The 19,333-nt window shown below is 38.6% G+C and overlaps 1 long non-coding RNA gene across 2 annotated transcripts in view; it reads right to left on the reverse strand.

The window, feature by feature from the left end:
- Positions 1-670: 670 nt before the first annotated feature.
- The window catches only part of LOC144306421 (uncharacterized), a 36,827-nt gene continuing 18,164 nt past the window's right edge, over positions 671-19,333 (reverse strand). Inside the window, exon 3 of one of the 2 annotated variants that reach the window (XR_013373536.1) lies at positions 671-2,640. This is a non-coding gene — a long non-coding RNA (uncharacterized LOC144306421). Of the gene's footprint in view, positions 2,641-17,353; positions 19,011-19,333 lie in introns of those variants that run through there. The other variant, XR_013373535.1, reaches the window with a different exon arrangement.

Genomic DNA, 19,333 nt, shown 5'->3' on the forward strand with positions numbered 1-19,333 from the left:
GAGCAGCCCCATACAAAACCACTCACCGCAGGGTGCCTGGAGCCTCAGTTAGTTAAGCCTCTGACTCTTGATTTTGACTCAGGTCCATATCTCAGGGTCGTGAGATTGAGCCCCACCTTGGGTTCTGTGCTGGGCATGGAGCCTGCTTAAGATACTCTCCCTCTCCCTCTGCCCCTCCCCTGCCCCACTGCTCCTGCATGCTCTCTTTCTCTAAACAAAACAAAACAAAAAACACTCCCTGCAGAGCTGTTTAAGGAGCTAATGTTTGCTTTTTCTTCTCTATGCATTTAATGCTAGGACTCTTGAGCCCCCTCCTGCAATATAGCTGGGCTCTGCATTGGGTGAAACTGTGTAACCAGTTCTATGAGTCTTTAAGGGAAATCTGATTCCAATACCCAATTTATTTTTTTAAAATTATTTAAAATTATTTTTTTAAAAACTAGTCATCCTGATTTCTGCTCCTTGCAATAAAGAACTAACTAGTCCTTTTGACCAGGATATTGACCACTGCCATAGGAGATAAAGGTTTATTTTACTGTTTCCACTCTGCCTTCTTTTCTCCCTTCTTTTCCATTTTTTGGTGATTATATTTTACTTGTATGACAATAAATATTAATAATAAATCTCCACTTATTATTCTATAAACTTGATTTATTTTTTCCAGCTTTATTAAAATATAGTTGACATGAGTTTAAGGTAAACATGTTGATTTGACCACTTATATAATACAAAATGATCACCACTATAGAGTTAGCTAGCACGTCTATCATATCACATAATTACCATTTCTGTGGAAAGAACATATAAGATCTACTCTCTTAGCAACTTTCAATATAACATTGTATTATTAACTATAATCACCATGCTGTACATTAAATCCCCCAAACTTATTCATCTTCTAATACAAAGTTTTGTACCCTATGACCAACATCTCCTGACCCCAGTGCCTGGTAACTGCCACCCTGCACTCACAAACTCTATCTCTTGATCTGACACTCCTGGGACCGTAACCCCCTACACTTGCCTCCATCTCCCACTGCCCTCCCACTTCCCATCTTCTGGCAGCTGTAACTGTGCTTTCACTTTGTCAAAATTGAGAACATTTCTATTCTATTCTATGATGATAATTAAATCTTCTATGCTTTATCTCTCTGTGGATTCTAGAACTGGAAAACTAATAAGCAGCATTGACATTGTTAAGACTATATAAATGTTGACTTCAGAGATAAGAATGGAGCTAAGGATTACTTGTCCTGCCTTACAGGTCTGATGTCATGATTCCAGTGCACTGGAAGGAAAATGTTTCTAGCCTTCAGGTCACATGGACTTTTCTGTTCTTACACTTTATCAGTCACTCAAAATCAAGTCATATTTTATTCTCTTCATTTTTGGAAACTGACTTTTTTTCTTTATGTTTACTGGGTACTTCTAATTGGGATTCTTTTTTCTTCACCTAAAAAAGAACCATAGGTCTCCATCACAACCTCACATGTATCCAGCTTTTCAATCATACTAATTACTATTATGTAGAATCCCTTTATCTTCTCATGGTCCCCTGTAATATGGTCCCTCCTAGAATGTTTTAATCTGGACCTGTTGTTTAGATCTGCTGCATAGCCATCATTCTTGGGCTTCTCTTCAGTGATCTCCTGGAGTTAAGGCCTGTCCTACATTCCATGTCATCTTTTTGGTACTCTCCTTGGTTTTATTGGGATATATACTCCGAAGACCTCCTAAGACAGAAAATACAACATACAAATGGGTCTTTGTGTGTCTGAAAATATCTTTATTTTACTCTCAGACAATGCAAATTTGACTGGGTATGGAATTATGGGTTCAAAATATTTTTTTTTCCCATAGAACTTGGAAAACATTGATTTGTTATCTTCTGAATTTAATGTGACTAGTGAAAAGTTGAGTGGTTCCTTGCATTTTTCTCTGGAGATTTTTATGATTTTTTTTTCGATTTTTGGTGTTCTAAAATTTCAAAAGGATGTGCTAGTTGTGTAAACTATTTTCATTCATCCTGCTGAGTACTCAGTAGATTCATCAAATATGAGGATTTGTCTTTCTTCTATTTGAGGAAATGTCCTACTATTTCTTTTAAAAAAATTCTCCCATTCACATTCTCTGTTCTCTTTTTCTGTAATTCCTCTTAGCCAACTGGTGGATTTCTGCAACTCTTATATTAATCCTCTATACATTTTGTCTTTACCCTCAAGTTTACTCTTTGCTATTTGCTTTAAACTCTAGGAGAGATTTTTGGTTTTTTATTTCAGCCCTTCTATTGAATTTCATTTTTGGGTACTATATTTTTAATTTGTAAAACCTCTTTCTTGTCTTCTAATTGTTCCCTTTTCAATCATACTATTCTTGTTTTAGGAATATAATGTCTTTTTTCAAATATCTTTGAAGATATTAATTAAATATTTTAAAAATCTCTTTCTGGTTCCTGAATTATTTCTGTTTCCTTGAGACTGTGCATTTTGGACTTTTCATTTCATTTTGGTAGTTTTCCTCAAATATCTGGTGATCTTGTTTTTACATTCATATTTATAAATGAAGGATTTCTTAATGATCACTATCCATTGTTGGCTTCTTCTGAGTTTGAGTTGATATGCTTCTTGATAGGATTGTCTCCTGAATGAGAAGGAAGAAGGCTGGTTAGCAGGCAGGTTTTGCTTTACTATGTGTACATGGGGAATGAGCCTTTAGTAAGACATTCTGTTTCATCTCTTTCCACCAAATGTCAGAACAAGGAGAGCTTTACTATTAGACCAACACACTCACACTAAAATACAAATCCCTCTTCAGCCAATTCATTCATCACTTTAGAGAAGAGCCTCCAGTTGTTTACTTTTTTTCCTCTCACTTCTGGAAGTAAAAACCTGGTTCCCTTATTTCTATCAATATGCATGGGGTAAAGTGAGAGGGGATCACTAACCCTACACCTAGACATGCACTGACATTTTGCCAGGATAACTGGCAGCTGGCTGGTTCCCCTGAAATTCCCCTCACACTCACATTTGGACTTTGGCTTCTTCTACTTTGTCTCACCCATCGACATGTTGCCATCTGCTTTCATATGCAGGAAATGTGTTGAAGTCTTTCATCTACAATCGACCTTCCTTCCCAGTTTCTTCATTGCTACAGATTTATTTCTTCTTGCACTCTAACTTGTCATTTTAGTGGAATCTCTGGCAAGGAAGGTATTACACTCATGTGCTCAATCAACCATCTTGTACCACCAGACACTTCCCCACTCCATGGTGGTGTTTTTAAAATGAATTTCTTTGTTGAAAGTCTACTCATCTCTTATCTATATTTCTACAGTTTAATATTTTATTTCTGGAGATAACAATAGGATCTTATTAGAAAGAAGAAAGCAAGAAAGAAGAAAATCTTAAAGGAAGCAAACAAATGAAAGAAATTTAGATAATATTAGCAATTCAAACCCTCTCTTAACCATTTTTTGATAAACAGTTAAAAACAGCCTATGTTATTAATCTCACTGAAGGACCTTTGTCTCACCAACCAATTTACCATGTGCCACAGAGATTATTAAATGAGCAACTTCCAAGAGAAACGTGATCCTTCATAAAGGAGGCAAGTGTACTTGCCAACAGCATTTCCAGAATTCAGAAAACATGCTCCAGAGAGTCTGTAGGAGACCACAGATAAACCAGTCCCACTCAAGCATCTGATACAGCACTCAACATTGATACAGCAACTGTAAGGTTCAGGTTTGAAAAGCATACATTCTACTTTACTTAATTCCTTTCCTTGAACTTAATTCCAGAAAGGAAAGTCAGCACTTTAGGTACTATCTCCTCTAAGGTCTAGTTATCTCTTAGAAGCCTTGCTTTGAAGCAGTACAGGGTCTCCCCTTCTCAAGAGACCTGTAGGCTTTTTACCTCTCTCTAGAACATTCTCTTTATTGAGGTGTGTAGATGTAATCTCTTTAATTCTTTGGAGCTTTAGGAAATACGAAAGCTAAGCCAGTAGACCATTTCTGTCTTTTTCCTCTTCCTCTAGGCGAAGAATCCAGAATATGGGTAGGAGGAGTGAGTGGGAGCAGGAGACAAAGGAAAAGGGGCAAATATCACAAGGAAAAAATCAGCCAATGTTTCAAAAATAATGCCATAGAATGTACATTCAAACATACAAATATGCTCAAAAGGTTATGTGAGGGAATATAGAATGGTGTTCAGCCCAGAATGGATTTGGAGGAATAGGGTGGGGCAGGGAAGGGAGATGAATAGGAAATTATTTTAGAAGACAGTTCTACAGAAATTATAACAGAATGTCTTGAAGAATTTGAGTATGAGATGAAAATAGCCTCCAGTTGTGATGGTTTGGTTGTTAGCCATCCTTCCCCTCACAGGCCTTTGTTAAAGGCCTTTTGCCAAAGTTGTGTCACACTACATTGAGGAAGAATCCTGAGCCCATGACTAATGTTCCTGGAGACTATGTGAACATGCAGAATGGCCATATTGTGTAAAAATCTCTCTAATGATTATAGAGGAAGAACAAACATTCCTGGAAAAGTTTGTGGTTACAAAAACTCAATGTCCACAGCATTGCCATTGCCACAGGACAGCCTTGGGGTGCTGTTAGTCAATTTCATCCAGTATTCCAAGGAACCTCTGAATTTTAAGAGGGGACCAGTGTGATCCCATTTAGATCCTGCAATGATGTCTATTCACCTAAGATTCATTTTGATCAAGGAAAAAACATTGAAGGTGATTATGAATACTTAATAAAACAGATTCTCAATCCAAGCACATGGATCTCTTATCACACTCACTGGATCCTCTGTTTGCTTGTGGCTCAACATGGCAGCAGCCTCAAGTCTACATGACTTTGCCTTGGCTCCTGAGAGTAACTGACTCAATCACTCAGTGTGCCAAATCCAACATTTTATGAGAGAGAATCTGATTGACTAGAGTTAAGTTGTGTCTACCATTTCCTATAGGGCTGCTTTCCAAATTAGTTTATTGTTAAAAACACAGTGGTCAGCTTGTATCCCTTAACCGATGCTGTAGATGGAACAGAACTTTTGTAAGAATATGGAGGCAGCTAGGCAATGATTAGCCTTTCAATATTCATCCACAGCTAGTCCCTATTTGTGTAAATACTAAAGCAATTTTCTTATTTTAGTGCATCCTGCCTTTGATTTAGAAATATTCAATATTTTCTATTTCTGAATCTACAATTTAGAAATATTCAATATTTTCTATTTCTGATTTCATGAATCAAAATATGTGGTCCCATATTCACTGATGGGATGAATAGAAGATTGTCTTAAAGGTTTATTTTAGGTAGTTCTTACAAGATTTTCAATAACTAAGGAACCCCTTGATGGTCTCGTTGCTCCAATAAATTAAAGGATGGGTGGTCACACATACACCTGCTTCAAAATTAAATCAAGGGCTATTATTCTTCAGAGGTTTATTTAATTTCTACTTGAAATTCTTTTCCCAAAGGCAATAAGTACTGAATAACTTTATTGCATAGCGGAGAAAGGCATTCCAGCACCTCAGGGCTCACCAAAATGAATGTGGTTTCTATACAGTCTAGCAGCTCTTGACTCTTACTTTTACATGCCAAGACATGTCAGTAAACACAGGCCACCATTTTCTCTGTGCTATTTTCACTGCTACCATTTTTGCGTTTCAGCACAAGAGCTGTTCTTAGCCAGAAAATGCCAGATGGCACAGAGGAATCATTCGTACTATTCCAGAGCAATGTCATCTGCAAAAAAGCGCCAATAGCTAATTGACAAAGATACCCTTGCTGTTTCTATAGAAGTCAAGATGTCCTACTTCTATCACTAGGACTTTCCTTTTGCAATAGACTTGGGTTGCAAACTCTCTTTGGAACTTTATTCTAGGCATAATCCTTCTCAAATTCTGTCTTCAGATGCTACTGTGGAATGCCTTCTCCTTCAGATGATTTCTCTTTACTTTGCCAGCTTTGGAGATCCACTCTCCTTTCCCTCCAAGTTACCTTAGCATTCCTTACCTGCATTCTTTGATAATTATCATTTGTTATTTGGAATTTTTAATCTTTTAAAAAAATATATCTACTTCTTATCTTCACAACCAGCTCATGAGATCCTTCTAGAAGACAACGAAACATTTTTTCTTTTTCTTTCTTTCTTTCTTTCTTTCTTTCTTTCTTTCTTTCTTTCTTTCTTTCTTTCTTTCTTCTTTCTTTCTTTCTTTCTCCTTCCTTCCTTCCTTCCTTCCTTCCTTCCTTCCTTCCTTCCTTCTCTGTTGGAGCCTCCATAGTGATTTTTGCTTAATATGTATCTAGTTAATATTTGTCGATTGGGAGATTGTTACTCTGAGGTTTGCAATATCCAGATCAGAAAGTTTAGAAGAATAGAGTTCTATAGTGTATGATGAAGTCAGTAACTAAATAGTAAAGTTTATCCAAAATTACAAAGTAGATTCCCCCCCCCCCAAAATTGTTTTAGTTGCTCAATTATTTGGCTAAGTCACAGAAAACAATGGATAGGAAATTACTCTTTACCATCTCATTCCAATGTTTACTTGTGAGTGTGGCTCAAGTCCAGTGATTTCCAATTGCCTGTGAATGGATTTGCTTCGATAGAATCACACATGAAATTTGCTGCAATAGAATCATGTCCACGTTTCTGAATCAGAATATCATAGTGGCATTTGGAAATTTAGCAAACACCAGAGGTGATACTGAATGATGGTTTTGAAAATTTTGTTCTAGAACAGTAGTTCTCCAAATGTAGACCCCAGACAACAGCATCACCATCACCCAGGAGCTTGTTAGAAATATAAATCCTGGGGTCCCAGACTGCTAATCAGAAACTCTGGTGGCCCAGCAATTCCATTATATTCCTTATAATTCTGAAACATACTTAAGTGTGAGAATCATTGTTATAGGGACTTCTTATGATTATAATAATCTAATATTTCTAGGAAACAACCTAGATAAGAATTGGTCTGCTTAAAATATGTGACACTATTAACAATTTGTCATTTGTTTATTTAAAAAATTTTTGCTAAGTGGCTCTTATGTGTCAGGTACTATGCTGGAAATAAAAAGATAAATAAGACATGGTTTTTGCTCTAAGGAATTTTCTGACTGAAAAGAAATATGCATATATAAACAAATAATTGTAATTCAGTGTTCAGTGCTACTGAAGATTAATTTTGTTAAAGATTACTTTTGTTGTGTAAAAGATTAATTCTGTTATGAGGGATGTGGTTCAGGGAGAGCTTCTGAGTTTTAAATCAGTTCACAAACTGAGGCATATACAGATTTTTTTTTAAAGATTTACTTATTTTAGAGAGAGAGAGAGAGAGTGAGCATGACTGGAGGAGGGGCAGGAGAAGGAGGAGAGAGAGAATCTCAAGCAGACTCCTCACTGAGCATGCAGCCTGATGTGGGACCCAACCTCATGACTCTGAGATCATGATCTGAGCTGAAACCAAGAGTTGAACGGCCAAATGACTGAGCCACCTAGGCGCCCAGTGTATACAGACTTCAATGCATGCAAATCAGACAGCTATTAAAAACCCACTTATGGCTTTATGTGAAGACCTGTGGGTTGAAGCAAGAAGATAACTGAGTTTGAAATGTCAGACATATGACCATATGAAACTTAGTCAGACATATGACCATAGCCAACCTCCTCTAATTTCAAGTACAACTAAAGCAAGGAAGAGTCCAAAAGAAGGAAGTCACAGGAAAGCCTGAGCTTTAGCATTAACTCCATCCACTCAAGAAAGGTGGGTTCACTAATATTATATTTTTACATGATACCTCTTAGAAGCACTGAGCAAGGGAGAAGAGAATAACCTTGAGTTATGCTTCTTATATTATTCCTTTCTGGGAATAAAGTGTAAGGTTTTTCTTTTTCTTTAATGAAAATATATGGGACTGAGTTGTCAAGGACCCTTCACAAAAAGCCAGAATTTGTAGTCAGATGAACAGAAGGAAGGGAGCATTTAAAATGGAGGAAATAGCACATGCAAATCTTCTGGGGTCTACAATAACATGGAAAGTTTGTAGAAACATGGCATGGAATTTGGTTGTTTAGTTTTTTTGGTGTTTCTTTTTACTTAGGGACAGGAGACTAACTTTGTTTTTTCTAGTTTTATTGAGAAATAATTGACATATGTCACTGTACAAGTTTTAGCATACAGTATGATGGTTTGACTTACATATATTGTGAAATGATTACCACAACAGGTTCAACTAACATCCATTTTTCATATTGATACAATAAAAAGAAAAGAAATAAGAAAAAAAATAAAGGAAAAAATTCTCCCTGTAAGAACTTTTAGAAATTACTTTTTTAACATCTTTCTTATAGATCATGTAGCAGTTTTAGATATAATTATCATATTGTACACTCTACTTCTACTACATATTTATATTATAACTGGAAGCTTGTGCCTTTTGAACACTTTTCTCCAATTCCCTCTCTCCCTCCCTACCACCTCTGGTATTCACAAGTCTGATCTCTTTTCCTATAAGGTTTCTTTTCAAGATTTTATTTTTTATTTATTCATGAGACACAGAGAGAGAGAGAGAGAGAGAGAGAGAGAGAGAGAGAGAGGCAGAGACACAGGCAGAGGGAGAAGCAGGCTCCACCCAGGGAGCCCGATGTGGGACTCGATCCCGGGACTCCTGGATCACACCCTGAGCTGAAGGATGCTCAACCACTGAGCCACCCAGGTATTCCTCTTTTCCTATGAGTTTGGTTTGTTTTAGAATCCATATGTAAGTGAGATCATGCAATATTTGTCATTCTCTGTCCTACTTATTTCACTTAGCATAATGCCTTCAAGATTCATCCATGTTGTTGCAAATGGCAGGATTTCCTTTTCTAATAGCTGAACAATACTCTGTTTATCTCTATATATCTCACATCTTTATCCATTCATCCACACTTACATTGTTTCATGTCTGGGCTAATGTAAATAATGTTGCTATGAACATGGGAGTGCAGATATTTTTCCAGTTAGTGTTTTCACCCCCTTTGGGTATATTCCCCAAAGTGGAATTGCTGGATAATATTGGTAGTTTCAGGGATCCCTGGGTGGCGCAGCGGTTTAGCGCCTGCCTTTGGCCCAGGGCGTGATCCTGGAGACCCGGGCTCGAATCCCACGTCGGGCTCCCGGTGCATGGAGCCTGCTTCTCCCTCTGCCTATGTCTCTGCCTCTCTCTCTCTCTGACTATCATAAATAAATAAAAATAAAAAAATTTAAAAAAATATTGGTAGTTTCATTCATAATTGTTTTGAGAAACCTTCATATTGCTTTCCATAGTGGCTATACCAAGTTACAAAGCCTAAATTTATTTTAAATGTTAAAAACAGAACTTTGTTAATTTTATAACAGAAAAATTTGAGAAGATCACCCTGAGTAATAATAAGAGACTGATAAACTATGATAGAGATGAAATAAAATGGACTCATATTGTACAACTTCATATTTACTTTCTTTATATTTCACAGTATTTATTTATATTCACATGTATTTAAATCTTATTTTTTGATTTATTTTATTGATATAAGAATTATAAAACTATGGGAAGGCATTCCCCAATGTTAACAATGAGTACCTCTGGAATGTGAAATCGGTGACTATTTTCATTTGTTTTGCTGTGTGATTTTCCCTGCTTTTTTTTTCCAGCTTTTGGCAGTGAGCATATGCTGCTTTTATGAGATAGAGCTTTTCTGACGAATTATGGGTATGGGTGATCTGTCATTCTGTGTTAAGTGTCAGTCTGGATGATGGACCCTGGCCATCAGTGTTAGCCATGGACTGGGCACAGCAGTTATGTTTGGAGGAGGTTCCTCTGCTGAACATAGAACCAATCACAATCTTTATTATTCACCATTTTATGTTTTCTGTAAATTCAGGGTTTTTTAAAAAAAATAAATAGATTCAATTTAAAAATTAAATTCCAAAGTAATTGTAACAACTCTTTCTAAACTTTTTTGAATTTGGGGCTCTGGGGTTTGTTAAAAGCAAGCTATGTCCTCCTTAAAGATTTTTTGGTGACAGAATAGACTGGAGTCTTTCTTTAACCGCCTTTTATGGGTTTATTTACTTTTATATAGTTCATGAAAGAGATATTAATGTTTCTTTGCCTTTTTGTTTTGCTGGAATGAATCTTAAAAGTGAAGTCTCCAATAGCAAATCTTAAGAATTTTTTCCCTTCTATTCTGTCTTTGCTCATATTTTCTGAATTAATTTCTCTTTTTTTCTTTTTCAGAAATCTTGGGGATGCATGCCACTTTTCCCTTACTTGTGAAATGATAACTTTGCATTCATTCCAGACCAGCCTTAGTTTACCCATATCCTGTCTTGCATTGCTCTGCCCACAGAGGCACAATTCTTAAGGGCTGAGGGACGAACAGGGTCTTATTTAGGACTAGTTTCTGCATGACACGCTCATGGTCATGTCACGCAGGCTTTTCAATCAGGATGGAAACACCCAGCAGCTGGGTGTTCATCTGCCAATTCATCAATTTGAGAAGCGAATCTGTTTCCGTTCAAGTCATCGTGTGCAAGGCATGGGGGCTGGTTCTGTGCCCACAGTCACTTCCTCCACAGTTTCTTTTCTAACCTCTCCCACCCTGCCCCATGGCTGGTGACAAAAGCTGTCATTGTTATTGTCTTCTCAGGCATACCACACACTCAGCAGAACAAACCAGAAACCTCATGGTGGGTGGGATCTCCTCTAGGAGAATGGAGGCAACAGGGTGAGAACAAAGCTCCAGCATAAGAGATGACAGACTGACATCGGAATTCTGGTGACTGTGGACAGGCCACTTCACCTGTCTGTCTGTCTCAATAGCGTATCCATCCTACTTGATGTGGAGGCACTGAGGCTTGGGTGAATCCTTTTTTAAAAATTTTATCTATCATCTATCTATCTATCTATCTATCTATCTATCTATTTATAAAAGATTTTGTTTATTTATTCATGGGAAACACATAGAGAGAGAGGCAGAGACATAGGCAGAGGAAAAAGCAGGCTCCCCCCAGGGAGCCTGTTATGGGACTCGATCCCAGGACCCTGGAATCAGGACCTGAGCCAAAGGCAGATGCTCAACCACTGAGCCACCCAGGTGCTCCTTGGGTGAATCCTTATTTGACATGTGGACAGGACCATGCAAATGCCAGCCTTAAAAAAGAGACTGGCCAGCAGGGGCCATACCTGATAGCACATGGAAGTAGGTTGGACAGGGTCTGGAATATTTGTAGGAAGCTGAATGAGGAGATGAAAGGCACATAAGAAATGCTCATGTTAGTTCATTTCAGTTTCCTCATAACCCTACAAGGTATATGGTCTTGTTTCACAGATGACTGAACTGGGACTCAAAGAGACTGAATAACTCAGATGAACATAGCAATCCAATAACATGACTGTTTATTTAAGGGATGTGTGATTCTGAAGCCAAATTCTTCCTATGATATAGATAGTGTGTGTGTATGTGTGTGTGTGTGTGTGGTTAACATCTGTAGCTAGGCAGAGTATTAAATGTGCAAATCAGGATTAATATTGAGAACTATATCAGAGGTACAAGTGGAAAGAGTTTATTAGGGTCACTGTTTATAGATGTGGGGACAGAGTTGAGGGAGCCCACTGCAGGGACTGACACCAGCAGAAAGCAGTCTACAGCCCCAGGCCCGAAGGACCAATGGATATCTAGCCTTGCAAGGGGGTCTCCAGCAGGAGCTGTGGCTGCAGAGACAGAGACAGAGGGCTGGCACAGAGGGCACATGGAGGGGAATCAATACCCTGATCTGACCTGTCTTTCCTCCCACCCTCCAGTTTCCTGGCAGTACCTCCTCTATTTAACTAGAAGCTACGACAAGGGGGCCTGGCTCATGCAAACCATTGAGGCTGATGCCTTGGAGCCCAGGAGAAGGGCAGTCAGTGACAGGGAGAGGCAAATGGAAAATATTAGCACAGTAATCAACCACAAGTGTGGTCAACTTGGCGTCAGATCAGAATTGTGGTGATGAAAGAACTAGTGCAACCTAAGAACAGAAAAGTGGGCTTGGAAGCCACAGCTTCAAGAGCAGGGAAAGAGGTAGGCAGGGAAAAGGAGACAAGAATTATCACCAGGGCTACGTGAAGTACACTGGGATGTTGGAGAGAGTAAAAATATTCCCAGCCAAGGGGTGGAATGCTAGGATTCCACCTGCATAGATGGATGCCCGAGGTCTGGGGCTATACTTACACCCTTACAAAGATTCGGCATAGAATCATCTTCATAGGGCCTTGTTTGAGAGAGATGCCACTGATATAAACATCCCTGCAGCGCTGGATAAAGCCTCCTAATGGGTGTAATTAGTGATTCTCACTGGAATGAGTGGTTTGGAAATGGAATGCCGGGTTTGATTAGCAGGTACGTCAATCTCAGTCTGATGGTTCCATATTCTGAACCCTGTGTTCTTTCTACATGAAGTGCACTGGTTGCAAAATTTAAAACAGGAAGCATGAAGTGCTGGATCTTCACTGTGAGACAAGAGCACGATGTAAGCATGGTGGTACCTCTGTCGTTTTACAGTAGAGCAAATTCATCCAGATGACTTGTTGGAGCATCCATATTTATTGAGCTCCTGCTGTATAAACTATGTAGACAACTTTGATGTGTGCACTAGTGTCCTAGAGTTGCTGTAACATATTACTACAAACTGATGGCTCAAAACAATGGAAATTTGTTACATCACAGTTCTAGAGGTTAGAAATCTGAGATCAAGGTGTTGGCAGGGCCATGCTCCTTTCAGTGGTTCTAGGAGAGACTTGTCTCCTCCAGCTTTTTCCTTCTCCCCATGGTCCTTGTCTTGCGGGGGAGGCCTCTCGCCAATCTTTGCATCCACCTTCATGTGGCCATGTGTCCCTGTGAATCTCTTTATGTCCAAGTCTTCCTCTCCTTTCTCCTACAAGGATACCAGTAATCATATTTAGGGTGAGCTCTAAATCCAGAAAGATTTCACCTTGAGACCCTTCACTAATTACATCCACAAAGACCCTATTTTCAAATAAGGACACATTCTGAGTTTTCAAGAGGACATGGATTTTCAAGAGGACATAGTTTTCCCCACAAAATCCATGTCCTCTTGAAAACTCAGAAGGTGTCCTTATTTGTAACACATTACAACATGAGTTAATGTGGGCCTTGCTGTTATGAACTTTAGTGTTAATTATTTCCCATATATTCCTTCTTTGTTCTCATTTTTCTTAGTTATGTGCAAAGCCTTTTGTGCTCCTATATTGTGTGTGTTTTCATTCACTTTACAATAAGATGAGAGCTCTGTCCACCTTTCTGTCTTTCCTAAATTGTCTTATTTCATCACGGAATTATCATGTTCTTGCTTGTACTTACTTTATTTCTTATAATGAAAAAATACTGTTTTAGCTGTTAATATTCAGCCTCCATGCTTATCCTCCCCCGAGGGACATTCTCAATGGCCTGTTTTTACCTAAGGTCTGCAGACAGCTCACAGCATCTTTAAATCAGAAATGGAGAACCTTTTTCTTGACTTCAAAATAGTTTCATTTTGTGGCCTGTTGATTTCTTGCTTCTTTCAGCAGCTTGGCCTGGTGGGGAGGTGTGGGTTTATCCAACAGGTAGAGGGTTTCCTGCAAACTTACAGTCTCCACCTCTTTACCTTCCCCTAAAACAGACATCAAAATTACCACTAAAGCTCAGAATGTATAGAACATTAAGGGTTTCACTCAAGGCCCTGAAGTAACAATATTAAGAGAATAGCAATTCATGCATGTTTGGATTTTTAAATCTGGAGTATTTCTGCCTATTATTTCATGTCCTTTGGAGAGGTGAAAACCTGGGGCCCTTATCAAACCTGGGGCAAGCTGGCTCCTTCCCTGGTTGTTCTGTTGTGAAGAGCAAAGGTACGACAACCAGTAACAGTGGCTAAAAGATAGTGGGAAGTGCTTTTGATAAGCTAACAAACAGCCTTCAGCAGATTTTCTTAATCACTTCTTTTAACCACCCTGTGGGATGGCCACAGATTCATAGAAGGGGAACCAAGAGGCTGAGAAGTTAAATATCTTTGCGTATTAATGGTTTCTCAGGAGGCTTATTTCTATGGTTCCCATTTTCTCCTCCTGCCAGTCAAGGGTCCATAGGACACAGTGGTTCACTCAACTTTAGGTAATTCTGGAAGATTTATTTGGAAAAGAACTATTTATTAAGGTGTAGAGTAGAGAAGAACCACAAGGGATGGTGTGGATACTTGGGCTTAGTAGCAGCTGAGCTATTGCCATCCAAGGCACCAGAGACATAGTGATTGAGACTGTACAGGAAGACCTGAGAGGAGCCATGACTTTCAGTCAGAGGATAAGCCAGCTTGGGGTGACCTTGAAAGGATGGTAAATACTTTGACCCCATTCTCCTTTCATGTAAGGTATCATAGACCTTCAGAAGTCGAGGGAGAATGACCAACTTGTTCAAGTTTGCCTAGGACTTTCTCAGCCTTGGCACTAAAAGTCTCTCATCTCTAGAACCCCCACAATCCCAGGCAAACCCAATCTATTTTTCATCCTAGCTCTTGGACTCTGAGCCTCAGGTATGTGCTGTCTGGGGTATCCCCCTAGAGACACAGGGACATGCAGAAGCCTGACCCCATCGATCCATCTATGGGCTTCATTCATTAGCTCAACTAGTATTTATTGAGTACCTATTATGTGCAGCACTGTTCCAGCCTTTGGAAAGTCAGCAATAAATGAGATGCAGGCCGCCCTCTCCTCATTGAGAATGAGGAAGACAGGAACAAGGAATATAAATAAAGAAAAAAATAAATAAACAAGGAAATAAACATGTGATATGATTTTAGGCAGTGATAAATGCCATGAAGAAGACAATGGAATTCTCAAAGTGCAGAATGGAAGGTTGTGACTGTGGGGGTGCACTCCTTTAGACAGGGTGGTCTCTCCGAGGTGATGCCTGCACGCATATTCCTGAGGGAAGACGTTTTGACCGTTCCAGAATTTGAGCTGATGGAACTGCCTGTGGATGTTCACTCACACTTTTCCATCTCCTGTGGCTTTTCTTCAGCTTTCACCTTTTCCCTCAAGTCTTTTCTTGACTCCCTCTGCTCCCGTCTGCTCTGCTTGAATCCCAAAGATAGAACCCGCTTTACCCAGTAATTACAATGTTGGACATGGAAGGAAGAGAAGAGAAGATTCAGAGGCTTGAGCCCACAGAGGATAAACTCTCTCATCTAAATTTTACTTTCTGGGATTCCAGCTCTTTCTTCCCAAAGAGTTCATTGCAGCCTCTGGGTTCTGAGTCAGCAGACCAGAACCCAGAGTCAGCAGACCAGAAGTATTTTCAGAAGGCTCTCAATGCAGGGATGAAGGCCTCGAGAGGTTAAGGACCAGCACCAGGTTTCCCAGGGAAACCAGCACTACTGGACCTCTTTGGGGAAAGTTCGCATTTGCCTTTAATTCTGTAATTTCTACCATTTATATTGTCTAAAGAGATAATAGGGAGCCATGTTGAAGCTCAGAGATTCCCCTGATATTTCGTATCGTCTGTGGAGATATATTTATAACTTTGTTCTAAAAGGAAAGAAAAAACAACAACCCTGTTTTATCTCAAGACTCCTCCTCTTCGTTCAATAACTGTAAAGCCAATACAACATTATCGAACTTCCTTTGCCTCTGGAATTTAAAAGAACGTAACAGGCAGTAATTGCTGTCTTGTTCTTAGACCACAGGAAACCACTTGTCACTACCCATTCACAGCTGCTTTTCAAGAATATTTTCCTTGTCTGCATTAGGAAGAAATAGATGACTAAGCAAAACTAAAAAGCTATTTGTTATATTCCAGTCAGAGGAACTAAAGTAAATTTTCCTGGATGGCCACGTACTTGCTCGTGACGTATGTTCATGTGTTTGCACGTGGCTGGTCCATATACTTATTTATCTCTCTATTTATATTTAATTTGTTGGTTTTGCGTTATAGATACATTAGCCCAGGTATATTACAGGGGTGCCTACATTCTGAGTGGTTTCTCCAGAGAGTAGTAGCTATGGTAAAGCATAACCCACTATCTGCAGATTTGGTAATGTTTTCTCTCTCTCTTTCTTTCTTTCTTTATATATACACATATTTTTGTGTATGTGTATATATATAAAAATGAATATATATATTTTGTGTATATATATGTATATATACATATGCATACAAAATATATATAATATGTGTACATACAAAGCATATATAATAGACACATACATATAAGTATATATAATATATATGCAATATACATATATATATATATTTCGGTGCCTAGAGAAGAGAAACTTAACTTTTATACTTAATGGATCTCCCTTGTTTTTATATATTTTCTCCAAAGAACACCATTTACTTGACAAAATAATTCAACATAAGGGAAACGTTAAATCTGACAACCCACTTTCAACTTACTGATGGAAACTGGGGACAAGGTGCCAGTCTTGATTTGGAGTTTTCAGCTGCTTGTCAGTCTGTCATGGCCTTAAGACCTCTATCTTGAAAAAAGAATTGGCAAAAATTTCCCTGAATATCATTTTTTGAAAAAAGAAAAATCTCTCAATGAACCTCACAGAGCTTCCTTCTTTTCCCAATGTGCAGTAACACGTTACCTCAGAAGTGGATGCTCAGCCATAACAGCTGTTTCCTTAGTTGAATTAGAGATGTTGTATCTCCTCCTGGTTTCCAAAGAAAGGTGGAATCTAATGCATCAGGAGAGATCACTTAATCTAGGTGTTTTCCAAAAATTCCTCTCTTGAAAGACTCTCCAGAGACTCTCATATCCTGAGGGGAGAGAATCTAAAACTGTGGAGGTCTCCTTTTAGGTGAGGGGGCGAGTCATGTTATTCAGTTAATATTCCTATAATCTCTACAAAGCCAGAAGTTTTGTGTGTCCAAGCCCGTATTTGTCACAGTGTGCATCATTAGAATTTTCTGGAGTGCTTGTTAGAAGTATAGACAGGAGCTCCATCCCTAACCTGGTAGACCAGACTCTGGGGGCAGAGCCGGTGAGCTGCAGATTTAATATGTCCTGCACTTGAGTGTTATGTTCTTCAATCTTGAGAACCTCTGGTTTAAACAGGGTCACCCCAGGCAGGAAAATTCAACATATTTTCATCACCTGAAGCCTTGACAATTGGAAGGATTACCCAGGTTTGCTCCCGTTTTTACCTTTACAACTAAAGTATAAGGTGGGAGGTGAACAACACACATGATTGAGAGTCTGAATTACATGGGATTAGAGTGTTTTAGGGATAGTTTAATACGTATTTATTGAGGAATTTTTCTATAGCAAGCATTGTACTCAGCAGTGGAGAAATACAAATGAATACATTTCATTCATATGTGTATTATGAATACATATATGGTGTCTATCTTCAAGCAACTTTTAAATAATACAGAATGCAAATGATTCCTCCATAACATGGTAAATGCAGAGTTGGAGTCCTGAAAAGGACCTCGAGAAGAAAAAGAAGCAGTATTGTACTACTTTGCAACTTTCTGAGCAGGGTGCAGCTCACACACAGAGAGAAGCACATATATCCTATGTGTGCAACTCAATAAATTTTCACACATGCACACAATCCATTATAACCACCACCTGGATCAAGATACAGAACATTTTCAGCAATTGAGAAGGCTCCTTTGCTCTTCGTGCAGTAACTCTCCCTAAAATGTGACCATTATACGGTCTCATTCATTTGGGGAATATAAAAAAATAGTGAAAGGGAATAAAGGGGAACGGAGAAAAAATGAGTGGGAAATGTCAGAGAACGAGATAGAACATGAGAGACTCCTAACTCTGGGAAACGAACTAGGGGTAGTGGAAGGGGAGGTGGGTGGGTGTGGGGGTGACTGGGTGACGGGCACTGAGGCGGACACTTGATGGGAAGAGCACTGGGTGTTATTCTATATGTTGGCAAATTGAACACCAATAAAAAATAAACTTATATAAATAAATAAATAAATAAATAAATAAATAATTCCCTCAAACAGGCAAAAAAAAAAAAAAAGTGACCATTATTCTGACTTCTGTCATCATAGATTAATTTTGACTGGTTTCTCATATAAATTGAATTACACACGTGTCATACTTCTTTTATCTGGCTTCATCCGTTCAATATTTTGCTGTAACATTTCAGGCATTCTGTTCACTTTTCAGTACTTCTTTCTTTGTCAGTCTGTGGTACTCTACTGAATGGTTATATTATGATTGATTCATTTGACCACTAATGGTCATTCAGATAATTTCCAGTTTGAGGTAATAATGAATAAAGTGGCTATGAACAATCTTGCATGTGTTTTGGTGGCTCACATCTATTGGGTTTATACCTATCAGTGAAATTTTTGGATCACCGAGCTGCATATATTATTCATCTTTAGACAAAACTGCTAACAGTTCTCCAAAATGATTGTACCATTTTCCACACATCCTAGCGGCAGTGTAGAACGCTCTCTGTTGTCCTGCATTCTTGCAGACAAGAATGTTTTGGTGTTTTCAGTCTTTTAAATCTTGGTTATTTGTGTGCACGCACATGTGTGTGCATGTTCATAGAGGCGGTATTTGCTAGTATCTCAATTATGTTATTATGTGCATTTCTGTCATGAGTAATGTCATTGAGTAACTTTTCACATGCTTATTGGTCGTTTGGGTATCTTGTTTTGTGAAATGTTGTTGCAAGTCTTTTGTTCATATTTTAAAATCTGATTGCTCTGACTGCCTTGAAGGACTTTAAACATAGGTTATAAATCCTTTGTTGGGTCTATCTGTTGCAAGTATCCTCTCCCACTGATGTTTGCCTTTTCTCTCTTTAAAGCTCTTTATTTTAACAGAATCTAATTTATTGGCATGCAGTCCTAAACCTTTTTACACACAGTCCCAGCCTCATTGACTTCTTTTCAGTCCCATCCCTGGTATTGGGATCTGCTTTAGTCCTTTTTGTCTGGCTGCTTCCACCTGATAAAAGAGAGGAAGAATAGTTCTTCATTTTGGATCCCATAAATGTAATTTATTTATAAAGGTGAGCAATGTACAATATTTTAGTTTAGATTAGTTTAGTTTAGTTTAGATTTCCATTTCCATTAAGCTGTCATAGAGACCTGGGTGACAACTGTAAAAACACAAGTGAAACCCATCTCTTTCAACACCATACAGTCAGATGCACCCCAGTTGTAATCTACCCCTCATATAAATTGAATCTACCCCTCATATAATTGAATTTATTTCTCTTGGCAGAAACCTCCCCTCCCCACTACCACCACCAACCACCCTCTAGCACT

The sequence above is a fragment of the Canis aureus genome, chromosome 37 (genome assembly GCF_053574225.1).
Source record: "Canis aureus isolate CA01 chromosome 37, VMU_Caureus_v.1.0, whole genome shotgun sequence".
NCBI classification, from domain to species: Eukaryota; Metazoa; Chordata; class Mammalia; order Carnivora; family Canidae; genus Canis; species Canis aureus.